At 35.9% G+C, this 14,164-nt stretch overlaps 1 long non-coding RNA gene across 2 annotated transcripts in view; it reads left to right on the top strand.

Moving 5' to 3' along the window:
- LOC107319316 (uncharacterized) overlaps positions 1–14,164 on the top strand; it is a 218,427-nt gene that overhangs the window by 194,691 nt on the left and 9,572 nt on the right. For both annotated transcript variants that reach the window (XR_014947534.1, XR_014947533.1), the window contains one exon: positions 4,565–4,835. This is a non-coding gene — a long non-coding RNA (uncharacterized LOC107319316). The remainder of the gene's footprint in view (positions 1–4,564; positions 4,836–14,164) is intronic.

Raw genomic sequence — 14,164 nt, 5'->3', positions numbered from 1 at the left:
ATTGATAAGGATTTTACATAATGACTAGTGTATTTTTAAGCATTCCTCCTTTACAAACTGGGAAATAAACTCTTTTTGTATGTGTTTTGAAATAACTTATTTTGCTGCAATATGAACTGCTTCTTAAAAATGGAAAAGGGAAATATCTTACAGAAGTAATTGAAGCTAAACAATTATTGGTTATTTTTATATACTACTGATATTCTAGATGGGGAATATATGTTATTTAAAAAATTAAAGTATGCTATAGTATATTATTGTAGTATTATAAATATTATATGTGATGTGTATATATAATATATATAGTTACATGTAGCGCATAGTATATTACTAGTATATTAGAGTATATTGTAGTGATTCATGAAGCTATTAGAGCTTTTTCCCCTCCCCCCACATGAAAAAAGAAATGCTAAAGTTCCTGTACAACTGATCAGAGTTTGTCATTTCATTTACATATTTTTTTCTCTGTATGGGGAAAAATGATTCTTTCATTTCTTTGTGCTTTTGGATGGTGGAACCAGATGAGAATAACACTTGTTTTGGCACTTCCCCAAAGGGAAATATAGATTTTGATGTTGGTGAAGATGACTTCAGCAAATAGTTCACATAAAAAGCTAGCGTTTTGTGCAAGTTCATAAGAAGAAAGTACAGAATAGAATAACTTTTATGAAGAAAGTCTATGTCTTATTTGGCGAATAGGTCCCTGCGCTACCATAATAATGCCCAGTCCTACAACTACAAACACTTATTTGTTCAAAGTGAATATTAACATTGTAATTTACTATCTAATTACAATTTTGTAGTAATAACTGAAAATGTGTTCTTAAAAAGTGTTGTGTTTGCTGCCTCACACAGTTTTTAGCAGTGCAGTGTGTGATTTTAGCCACTACTCTCTCATTAACAGATCTTTACTTTGATTTTAACAATTTTTATATTTATACCTTTCCATTAAAAATATAAATATTTTTGAAAGCTACCATTAGCAATCCTGTATTAGGATTAATTTATAGCTGATGAATAATTAGTTTTAATGGTTGCAGATTTAAGCCTCAAGAACGTTTTGTATAGCAAACCCTGTTCATGTAAGAGGCATTTTTTTTCCTCCAGAAATATGCTTCACTAATTTGCAGGGTTGCAATGGAATGGGTTATTTCATCAAAGATTTTTGTTTTTATCAGTTACTCTGAAAGACTTTTCAGTTAAAGTCGCGGAACCAAAATCCATTTGAAAAGAAACCAAAACAAGATTAGTATTTAAAAATGAGGCATGACTGAAATGTTGCCTTGCTTGTGAAAATTACTAGAAGTTGTAATTTTGAAAGATAAAATTATTCTTAATTAACTTCGAAAATAAAATTTTATTAGTAATATCAGATACTGTCTTTTATATAGATTTTATTACTTCAAACTTAGAACAACAAAGTTTTCTGATGAGTTCAATGTTATTAATTTTCATTTATTTGATGCTTATATAAATTATTGTTGCATAAAATGATACTAATACATATAAGAATTAATATTCTATAATTGATGAATATCAGGGTGTACAAATTCTAGAGCACTTCAAAATTATGTGGAAACTGTCAATAGATACATCTTTCTTTTTGTAGTCAACATAAAGTATGCCAAGATGCTTGTTGTATTAAAGATGTCCTAGGCCTGTAGGTTTTTTCCACATGTGTGGATTGTGCGACTGCTCACACATTCCCCTACAGTTAATTGATAATACTGTGGGGCTGATTCTCTGGTAGGCTGGAAAATCACAGTTTTACAACTTCTTGTTTCATGTCAGGAAGCTGAATATACCTCAGCATCCAATTATTATTTCATATGCAAAACCCAATTATTGTGAATTCTGCTAACTGTCTCAGATGTTGAGAAGTAATTCACCAATTGCTGCCTGGTACAGCCTAAAGTTTTTTTCGTCAGTGTTTGTGGATAGAGATGGTATAAAAATCCGTTTTTTGTGTGTGCTGCTTAGAGAATATTCACTGTTTGGTTTTGTCAATAACATTTAACTTTACATTTCCTTGAATCAGCAGAGTGTATGAGTATATGCTTTTGCATCATTCTATCCTTAAAATCTTCTCAATTCACCTTGCTCCTGATGGTCCTTGAGGAAACCGTCATTTCTGATCTTGTCATTTATGCCATCACCAGACAAAAGGATTTAGAGTGGGTGAAACCCAAGTAGTTGTTGGGGAATGGCTGGTATTTCCTTGGTCTTTTTGCTTTGCTAAACTGATTGTCTTTTGGTGAGAGAAATGAATAATTGTATATCATTCCTTATTGTTATCAGCTGAATGCACGTGTTTTACTGCACGTTTTTTTACTTGTGGGTTGTATTTAATGGAGTGCTTTGTATCCCGTGTGTATGTTGGGATGCAGCTGGATTGTGCTTTGATGATTTTGTGGCATCTTCTGTGCTTGACCCTGCTATGTACTTTCGAGGGCCATTGATAATGCGTAAAATTGAGAATCTTAAAATCTGTCATATTCTTGTGGGAGAGAATAATGTATGAGTTGAAGTTTGAAGCTAACACTAAATTCATGCTGGCTCCTAGAGATGTGTCCCCATGAACTGAGTTGGATTCTGGGCATCTTGGTCATTTCTTCTGTTATATCAGCTTCAGGCTGATGTAAGGGCTGCTCATTGCAGCTCCAAACAACCAAAAGTGGACCCTTAGGCTGGAACGATGCTTGAGTGGATGGCAGCATTACCTGAAGAAACAGCATTCCTCTGGATTGTTTTATAATAGAGAGTATTATACCCTAGGGGTGGTATGTTTTCTATGTTTCATTTTTCTTTTTTTTTTTCTTCTTCTTTTTTTCTTTCTTTCTTTTTTTTTCCTTTTTTTTTTTTTGTTTTTTTGTTGTTTTGTTGGTGGTTTTTTTTTTTGTTTAAAACTTCCTTTCATGTTCTATAAAATACTTTGTGTACTGGTACCCAATTAAAATAATATGTGCAATTATTAATGTTTTCTTCAACTACCCTTAAGCAAGGAGAACCATAGATTATGTGATCTTGAAAGAAAGTATCACTGTCTTCCCAGTGATGATTATTACTAGCGCTTTCCATTAGCAGACAGTCCTGGGCTGGGGAACTGAACTGTGTTTTCCTAGCAGTTTTCCTCAGTGATTTGAGCAAGTCAAATTGACCTCTGTGCCTTGATGTCCTCATTTTTGTGTGTTGTGCATTTTACTGGTTTGCTATGTGAGAAAACTTTGAGACAAAAGTGATTCAAAGTGTCTTTATTGGCTTTGGGATACATCAATGTAGTAGAGTTGTATGTTTTGTACTTACAACCTTGAATAGGGTGTGAAAAACCAAGCAGTGTAATACATGGAGAAGTAAGGCAAAGCAGTGATACCATGTAGATATTATCTTTATAAATACATGACACAGTTTATGAAGATGATATTGATCTATTCTTAACCTACAAATCAGTTTGGTAGTGTCTTAGATCAGTCAAATGCCAGTGACTTGTATTCTAACATATTCACTGCTACTTGGCAATATCTGCTGTTTTATTGAAATACTGTTCAGCAGAAAGAAACTGAACTAAAATGAATATGAATTTACTGATAACTTAGCCTAGATGAACATTCTTTCAAGCCAACTAAGGATGTGTAGGATAAGCATTCTGAGATTACGCATGGAACAGAGTGGGTTTGTTGAAATGTTCTGAGGCTGAGCAAAGCTAGCATCTGTGCAGCTGATAGCTGGTGGCATAGTCACTGGAGATGGCTACAGGTTGTGCTGAGGTACTCAAGCAGCTTCCAGATATTCAGCAGGGTTTTCAAGGGCAGCAGAGCTTTTTCAATATAAAGAGAATATGATTCATTAACAAGAACAAAACCAAATGGAGCTTCTGTGCCACATGTGGGAGTGGAGCTTTGCATCTTGGGCAATGCACTATTCAAAAATTAGTAAGGAATCAGGGGGAAGGACTCCTGGGAAAGCTAATGTATGAGAGTCCGCTGATAATCCTGCTATTTTAGAGGATAAAAAATTTAGTTGCAGGGAAAAGTTGTAGTATTTCTCATTCCTCAGAGGGACTTTGTTCCTATGAAAATAAAGCTAAGACAGCTGCAGTCATTAGAGAGACATCATCATTTTGCTTGTAAGGTCATCTCTTCTGTCGAAAGTATTTTGTCACAGGACAGAGATGGCTACTTTCACTGCCAAAAAGCCACTTTAAAAGATTGACAAGAGAGATTAAAGAGGATACAGAAACTTGGAAGAAGTTCTTTTAGCCTTTTAATATGGTGCCATTTTGGCAGCAGTGAGTCTGTGGTAGGATTAGTTAGGGACCAAGCATCTCTGGAATTGTGTTCCTCTTTTTTTGTTTCTTTCCATTTAAGGCATCAATTAACAGCAATTTCAGCAGGGCAGTAAAGCAAGAGAGTAAACAGTAAATAAGCAGCAAGCAAAATTAAAAACAGTAACGAGCCTTATGAATACGGGGGTGTTATAAGGCTTGAAATGCATTTATTTTGGAGCTTTGCATGTTCTGGGAAAACATAATGACTTTGTGAATGTATTGTCTCATTTTACATTGCAGAGATTCCATTTATTGGCCCTGGAGACTGACAAGGAACCGACACCTGTGCCCAAATGTTTTCTGAACCTTGGCAGCAACAGGCGTGTTCATTATGCAGCAGTTGTAATTCCAAGTGTGCTGAAGTCACGGGAGAGCAGCAGCCTTCTCCCTTGCAAGAGAAAAAAGGTTAAGTAGCAAAACAAGCGGTGCAGTGGAATCCCTCACATGTCCCATCTTCAAGAAAACTGGTGTTTCTGTGAGTGTGAGTCACAAGTGCAAGCTGCAGTTTATGGTAAGTTTGTTCTGACAGCTAAATGCTGGGCACTGCAGATCTCATTAGAATTGGGAAACCTCAAGGTGCTTCATGTCTCTGTGTCAGTTAAAGCAGTTAATAAATGAATGCTTACCTCTTAACATGGATCTCAGAGGGCATTTGCACATTAGGATGCAAAAATGTATGTGGGTTTTTTGGTCCTTAAATTCAGTTTTACATAGAAAGGCAAAAAAAATTATGTGTTCTATGTTAAATAAGTTCTATTAATACTGTGAGTCATGTAAATACTTCAGTGAGAACTTATGTAAGATTAAACAGTTATACATTATCTGATCATTGATGACAATCAGGTTAGTGTCCTGCCTGTCACTAAGTTCAAGGTTGATTACTTCACCAAAATGTCAGGTTTCCCTTAAAACAACATTTTATGTAAGTGAAAATCCTGGTCTGTAACGTCACTTCCATAGTTTGTGTGGCCATATCTATGATAAGGATAGAATTTCATTAAAGTAAGGCCTGAAGTAAACGCATATGGATTTTATTTTTAAATAGGACTGTCTTTATAGACTATAAGAGGAAAGTGTTGTGAATATGGTATTTCAGGAGCACTAGGAAGCAATTAGGATCATCCATTTAGTGAATTTTGGTGGTCAGAAAGGCATTAGCTAGGATCAGGCTTTCTCATTCATCATATCCCTTTAGTAACGGATAAACAAGGTGATATGGTGTCTTGCTAATTCTCAGATATCATTATATAATATAATTGTGTTCTTGGGAGGCTGTTGAAGGCCATTTCCAATTACTATTGTATATAGCAAACATTGGTTTTAAAATAGTGAGGTTAAGTGTGACAGCAGTAGGGTCGTGCACAGCAGTGTGTGCTGTGCTGAGACCATGTTTTTTTCTCTGCATGTATGTGCTGCTGGAGAGAGCAATTTGGCATACTGAAAGCTTGAACTGCTCATGACAGTAAGAAAGGTATTTGGCTTTTTAAGATAGAATTTTTTGATGTCAAGATTTCTGGGTTCATGCTACTAGCCAGATGGGTTTGGAGGTGTGCCAAGAAACTAAGAGCAGTTGATAAACCCCGGAAAAGCAGTAACTCAAAAGCTAAGAAAGCTTTTGCAAATTTTAAGAAGCTGGGGTATGCATAGGGATGATCGTATAATTCTGAAAGAGAGCTTGATTACTTCACAGAGAGAGTTATGTGCCAGCATGCTAATAGTCAGACCCTAAGAGTTTTACACTTTGCTTCTAATGACTGCTCTAGAAGTTTAAATGTTTATATAAACATTATCTCTCTCTAAGATTAGTGTAAAACCCTAAATGCTGTTTATATATGTGAGTATGTGTATCCTTTAATCTAGATTCTATTGGTCAGATTATTCACATGGCTGAGGCTTTGCAGGCTTGGTCCCAACTGCCAACTCTAATGTGTTAGATTATATTGACACATTTGCTACGTCATTGGTCATAATGAATTCATCTCTGTTATGCATGGAGTTAAATGATCAGCTGTTTTTCTTCAACAAACAACCAAAGAACAAATCTAAGATTCTATATTCCACTGCTTTGAACTTCGCTGACAAGCGTTATCTTTCTGATGCTGAGTTGTTGGATTCCCATGTGCTGTTAAGCTGCAAGTTTTGGCAGCACAGAAATTCTCCCTGAACCTTTGGGGAAAAAAAGAATAAGAAACTTTCTGTAGGCTTTATGTGCATCTTGAATATATGGTCTTGAACTCTTTTCCTTACTGTTTTCTAATACTCTTCAGATGCATTGCTTGTCACATGTCTAACCTTCCCTCTCCTCTTTCTTTTCCCTAAATTAGTGTGAATTCCTACTTGGCATTATATGTATGCTTGATTCATTTCAAGAATATCAGTACTCCCACTGATAACCAAAGGACTATTAGTATGCAATTAGTATGCACATACCCAAGTACCTAGCTGAGTTGTAGCTCATGCATTCTGAAATATGGACATTCTTGCAAAATCCATTGATTTTTAACCCACATCAGTTGAACTGTTCCCATTTTCAGTAATGAGATTTTGAACACACTCCTTATGAAAACAGGTTTAAGTTACTTGGTACAAGAGCTGACCCTGGAAAGTGCCTGAAAAATGATTGTACGTTGTGAAATTAACGTTAATAAATAGTAATTCCAACCTGTAAACTATGGCAAATGCCACAGCAGTCATCACAGCTGGCATTTGAATGGCTTTCCATGACTGTGTGCTTCTGATTTATCACTTGTTCACTGGCATTGAAATCAGTTAAACAGATATGTGCTTTAGTATTGCATAGAGAGAACTTCATTAACGTCTTGAAGTTGCAAAGGTAGTAACTTCAAAGTTAGGAAATTTTAGAATTAAGTTCCTAACCTTAATTCATGTCCCTTGTCTATGCTTACAGTGATAGGACACTAACTATATGATCAGAACACTGTAATGCTGTATATTTCTGGGGGAACAAGCCCGATTTGGCACATCGGATTAAATATTGTTGAGTGAGCTATTAGCCATTACTTTTTCCTTCCTTGGTTTAGGAGTAATCTCAGTCTGTGTTTACTGTACACTGTTTGTATTGTGCTTTGAGCACAGTGATTGTTAGAGAACTTTTTCTGTGGCTGAAACTTTTGGAAAATAGTGATTTTTTTGGAAGCAAGCACCTAGGAGAGAAAATTGTATCCCAATCTGCTATAGCTGTTTAAAGGGCAAATGAAAACTGTGTGTTATAATTAGAAGTATAAGCGGCTTCATTTCTGATAAAGGTGACTCAGAATTCAAGTGTGATCTAAATCAATAAGAGATTTGTATTAATATGAAAATGTTTTCTAGTCATAGAAGCTGAAGTTGTGTTGAGCTAAACTTTCTGTGAAATAAATGGTTTTAGCATGTATGACTTTCACAGTGCTTGTGAGTATGCGGCTACTTACCTGGTGAGGCAGGAGGGGAAGTTGGCTTCTCTGAAATATAATATAATTAATGAAATCAACTCAATATTTGAAATAAATATTTAGATATAGGTGTAAATACATGGAACGAGGAACAATGTTACTTGTGAGGGTTTTATGCAATTAATTGTGTCAAGGAATTTGATTTACCGTCCCACCTACTAATTTGAAAGATTTTTTGCAATATTAATTAAGAAGAAATCTGGAATAGTGTGCTCCTTCGTATTATGATTGTAAGAGAGTAATTAAATTCGTCGTATTGTTACAGAATTCAGCTAGCAATTTTCAAAATGCTAAATGAAGTAGAAAGACTTTGAAAATGGTATTTTAGAAATTACTTATCATTCCAGAAAAAAATACTGAAATATTTCTTACTGTATTTATATTATAAGCAATGTAAAATTAATTCTGTTTGGTCACATGATATTGATTGTTGCTCATCCTCTGCAACTATTTATAGCAAATACCTTTTTCATGCTCCAACTCTGCTTGTGTTTCTTCTTGGGCTCAGCATCAGTAGCATTGATGCTTCTGGTAGCATCACTATAAGGCAATTCAGTAGAACGTAGTCTATTTTAAATAGATCAAAACTATGAAGCATAAAAGAAAAGGTATAATTTTCTATAATCTGAATTTGAATGTTGAGTCTGGTTTTAAAATTTTATTCTATGGTGAAGAATCTGATCCTGCTGCTGAAATTGTCATTAGCTTTATAGGAGGGGATTGCATGGCAGAAACTGAGAAACTGTGTAGATGGCTGGAAATGGTAGGGAGTGGCTGGAAATGTCTTCACTGAATAAATGTAAAATTTCATGTGTCAAACAGAGCTGATATCGGGCTACCCTGGGAGGGAGAATAAAAAAAAGTACAAACCTCACCCTATGAGTGGTATAGATAAAAAAGCATAACAAAAAAAGAATCAAAATCAGGAGAGGTGCTGCAGCCAAAAGCCATTTTAATTGTGTGGCTTTATCTTTGTGCCTTTTAAAAAGGAAGTGTGCTTCTCTGTTGTCCTCTGTCTAGATCTCAGAGGCATTTCTTCATAGTAGCTCTGTATTTAGGCAGCTACCTCATCATTATTCATCTAAGTCATCAAAATTTTAAAAAGGACTAAAAACCCTGATGTGTTATAAATAAAATATGGGAAAGAGGGCAGTGACAGAACAAGAGTTATGTATATTTGAGGAAATACCCACCAGAAAGCCTTCACATGATATGTGCAATATTTTCCTCTTGTCTACATGTTATGAGCAGAGAATAAAAGGGGAGATATGATCAATAGTTAGAGCTGAAATCTTGTAGCTGTTGTGTGATGGTATGCATGCCCCATTTTTGTTCCAAACTCACACGCTTTGTATTTCCTCCACTGCAACTGTCTCTTTTCTGTGGCTTTTCATAGTTGTAAATTTACTCTGTCATAATTACTCTCTCCCACCCTCAAATATTAGCATCGTTACTGTAAATTGTAATTCTGTTACTTCCAGGATTGATATTGTGGTGCGTCCACTGAGCACAATATCTGGAGGCACATATGCGTCTTCTTCAAATAGTTTTCTTGTACACCCTCCCCCTTTTATTGGTATAGCTGATTTCTCTTGGCTCTGAGCCCAGTTTGGTTTAATTTTTGTTTATTCTGTACAGGCTCTGCTTTGAGATGGGCACCATATAAATTAATAAATAAATTCAATATATGCTTGCTTTTAGTGGGTTGCTTAGCACATCTGTTTTTCAGAGGTTTCTAAATCTTCATGATCTGCATAAGATATCTCCAGCTACATAGGATTAGGGAGAGTATCATATTTTTAACATGTACGGGGTTTCCCATTAAAAAGTCGTCATTTACTAACAGTTACAGTGCTCTGGCATAGTGGATACTGCAGTATGTCTCAATAGTTGGAATGCAGAATAATGGTTGTATTTAAGACACTATGGGTATATTAACTCTGGTAAATACTTGTCTTTTTAATGCTGAAAGCTGTTGTTTTGTACATGGGATGTTTTTAAGGGTCCACAGATTTATTTATTTTTTTCTTTTTATCTCTGTATAAAAATGCATATGTTGCATCCTATTGCAATGACTGACATTCTTTCAGTGTTGCAGAAGCTCTTACAGGCACAACTGCACATATCAGTATTCAGAGTAAGAGTTGTTGCTGGTTGCACAGCTTTGGCCTAACCAAAAGTAAGGTCCTAATGGAAAAAGCAGGGGCATTTCCTGTTTAAAAAAAAAAAAGACAATAAACAAACCTGACATTTTTTTATGATTCTTTATGTCATGGTAGCAAAGAGCCATTTCAAAAAATACTCAGGTGATATGAAGGGCTTGATGCTAAGGGAGAGAAGGGAGATCAGGAGATGTGCAGTAGATGTTAGAAGTGTGTTATGTGCAAAGTTACATGATAAGGAGACATTTCTGTGGAAAGGACAAAGAAACAGCTTTGCTGAGGTTTGAGTCTCATAGAATTAACTTCCCATCATGAAGTCTCTTTTGTAAGTTGTACTGCTCAGAGAGCACAATGTTTTTCCTATTATCTAAACCAAAGGAATAAGTTCTGCTTGTGATTTGTGGGTCATAATTTCACTGTGGTAGCTGAAGAGAGGATGCAAAGAAAAGGAGGCAAGCAGAGGGGAGGATGATGCATTAGCCAATGTGTACAAAATGAACAGTTGGGACTCCCAGAGCCAGAGCACCCTATGCAAGCTGCCACACTAGTGTGTGATTTCAGCACTGTGATATATCTGGAACTGCCAGACAGCAAAAGGCACAGATTTCTAGAGAGGAAAGGGGCATCCCACCTTGGTCTGAATGCTGCAGTGCTGCACTCTGTTGTGTAACTCACAGCTTAGGTGCCTCATATGATGAGCGAGAGCAATGTTTGTAGGTAAGAACAGGGTATGTAAGAGCTGTTAATGGAGACATAAACTAGTCTATGAAGGTTTCTACTTGGCTGTGGTTTTGGATTTCCTTTGGCGATCATAGTACTTTTTTTTTAATCTGATAGTTGATGCTTAATTCGTTCTCCCAAAAATGAGAAAGGATTGATATCAGTGCCATCGGTGCCACTAACTCTATGAAGAATGAGTACTTCTAGACATATCCAAAGGTAAACCTTTAGAAAGTTGATCAAAGATAGTGAAGAGTCTAGAGGGGAAGATGTCTGAAGTGTGTCAGAAATCCCTTGTTTTGTTCAGTCCAGAGAAGAGGAGACTGAAGGGAGATCTCATTGTGACTTATGGCTTCCTCCCAAGGAAGAACAAAGGGACAATGCTGACATCCTCTCTCTGGTGATCAGTGATAGAACCCAAGAGAATGGCATGGAACTATGACAGGCAAGGATAAAACAAAAAGGTACTTCACTGAGAAGGTGTCTGAGCACTGGAAAAGATTCCAGGGAAGGGGTTACAGCTCAGAGTTTGCTGGAGTTCAAGAAGTGTCTGGAAAATGCTCTTAGTATTATGGTCTAATTTTTGGGTTGTCCTTTGTGGAGCCAGGAGTTGGACTAAATTATCCTTACGGGTCCCTTCCAATTTAGGATTTTCTATGATTCATGCAACTCTTTGAGTGGCAATGTCTCCCATTTCTTTCCTGAGCACATCCACGCTTAGTTTCCAAGAAAGCAGGAAGGACAAGCAGGCGAATTGCCAACCAGATGGTGCAATCGAATATGAAGAATGCATTCAGAAGAGCAATAAAGCAGAATTGAAAAATCATATCATTTGCTTTCTTGATACAGTACAGGCCAAAACTCACATGGAAATAATAAATTCTATTATTAATGTTAACTATAAATGCTATCCTGCCTTCTGTGACTTAGTTTCAGAAAGCATCTCACCTTTTAGTTCTCCCATGATATCCCCCTAACCCAAAGTACTTTCTCTGTGTGTTTCATTTCTCTTTGTTTCTTCACAGATTTTTCAAAACTGCTATATTGCTGCCTCAGTATGTTTCTTTTGAAATATCAAATAACTGAATGGAGAACAAGATTAGACTCACTTTGAGGACTTCTGAAATTGCTCCTCTTGTTACACAGCATGAATTACAAAAAATAATAATTGCTACCTGTATTTCTAAATAATCAACAGATGGAGAAGTTTTCAGTGGTAACTGGCAGTTCAAGGAATTATATTATTTTACATATGTTATTTCCAGATTATTACTCAAACTGCATATCTGCATGGCATAGTGCTGAGTGTGTATGTTAAGGAATGCACATAGAATCATAGAATTTCTCAGGTTTGAAGAGACCTTAAAGGTCATCGGGCCCATCACAGCCTAACCATACTAGCCTAACTAACAACCCTCTGCTAAATCATGTCCTTGAGCACTACATCTAAAATGTTTTTATACACATCCAGGGATGGTGACTTAACCAGCTCCCTGGGGAGCCTATTCTACCCTGCCACTTCTGACTTTCTTTTTCAGAAAACACATATAGATATGCACAAGTTTCGTAGCAGGAATAGTTGGTAGTTATGTTGTTTTTTTTTTGTTTTGTTTTTTCATTATCAGTGGAATAATTTTGGTTCTGTGATTGCATGTAAGATATTACATATCTCAATACATAATCAAAACTTGACAAATCTAGTCATAATTGAACTGATGAAGCCATATCTGGACAAAATTTAGGAGTCTGCTATCTGTTGAAGACATTCAATCTTTTTGTTTTGTATTTTATGCCTAAAATATATAAAGATATAATGAATCTGAAATATAAATTGTTTACCTTTATTCTTCTGAATAGCTTCACAATGATATTTAGATACAAAGTACTACAGTGATATCTTCAGGTGTCTTTGAAAGACCTACCCATCCTTAACTGATCTTTGTGTTGCAGTTGGCTAGAAATGGACTACAAATGAATCTGGAAAAAAAGAGCAGAAGCAAGTAATTCACTGAATAAGTTATTTACTATGAGTTCTTAGAGGACTTAAAGGATTTTGATTTTTCATATTTCATAGTTTGGGTTATGGAAAGCTATGTTGCCTTTTTTTTTTTCTAATTTATTTATATGTTTATTTGTTAAATGCTTGAAACTGAGCAGATTCCAACTCCATTGACTTAAATTGAAATTGTCAGCTAGTGCCCAACAGTAGTCAGAAAATTCAGGAAACCGAGTTAGAAAATATTTGTGTGTGTAGCCCTTGTTTACTTTTCATCTTCAGTGTGGTGAGTTGACTCTGATGCTACTGTTTCAGAGGAGATAAAGGAAGAGGAACAAGGATAGAAAGATAGAAGATATATAGTTCAACAGAATCAAGTGTAGTATCATAAAGATCTACAGGACTGCCTTGAAAAAGATAAGTGGAATATGGCTAGATGTTCCTTATGTGTAAGAAATGAGTATCCAGAGAAAGTAATTTGACAGTGAACAGCAAATGAAACAATGTTTTTTTGCACTGAGATACTAAGTTGTGTAGCCTCATTTCAGAAAATGTTAAGGATGCTAAAATTTGACATAGATTCAAAAGAAACCAAATGAGTTCATGGAAGGAAAATCCATCCAAAACTATTAAATAACAACATGCCATCTATGGATAAGAAAATTCTTGAGCCATAAATGAGTGGGCAAATATTATTAAAGGAAGTAGCATTTACATGCTTTCTTCCCAAGGAATTTGACCCAGCACAGCCACTCTTCTGAGTTCTGTGTAGCTATCACAATACTTAAAATTAAGCATGTGCTCAAGTTCTTTGTTGGATCACTGCCTTTGTTCAGAGCAAATCTGTTTAGCCTTTGATTTCACTTTGATTTTAAGTTCAGGGTCAGAGGAAATAAATCACTTGTTAGGAAAAGCAACAAAAAGAAAACACAGCTTTTCCTTTTTCTGGTGGGCAGTACTCTGCCTTCGGAGTCAATACAAGTTCACCAGCATGGTGTTAATGGACAGCATTGCTGGAGCTGTCAGCTTTCAGCTGGATAAGACATAACAGTGAGATTTTGACCATTTGTCATCACTAAAGTTATCATGTAGTTTTTATAGGATGGTGGAAATTAGCCCTGGTGTTCTGGTGTAATTCCAATTTGTATGTATCCTTCAGTTTGACTTGCATAGGTTCCTTTTGCACATTTTTTCTCCCAACGTTACATGCAGCTACTGATTACTCTTTACCAAATTGCAGCATTATGAAAGGTGTCCTGCAGTAAAAAAAATTAAACATAGATTATTTAATCTCTTAGCACAACAAATACAGTAATCCGTTCAACATTTCTTGAACATAACACGCAAAGTAGATGCAAACAGTTCCATTTTTTTGGGGAAAAATTGGTCATGAATTGTGCTAAAGAAGAGTCAGTATATCAGTGGATTTAGATGGAGCCAGCAGAGCTATGTGCTGCAAGCCTGTGGAGAATTTGGTGTATTGTTGAGTGGCTAGATGTGGCTGATGAGC

The sequence above is a fragment of the Coturnix japonica genome, chromosome 6 (genome assembly GCF_054131305.1).
Source record: "Coturnix japonica strain WE chromosome 6, WE-NBRP24, whole genome shotgun sequence".
Lineage (NCBI taxonomy): Eukaryota > Metazoa > Chordata > Aves > Galliformes > Phasianidae > Coturnix > Coturnix japonica.
This window is presented reverse-complemented; position numbering and strand designations above follow the sequence as displayed.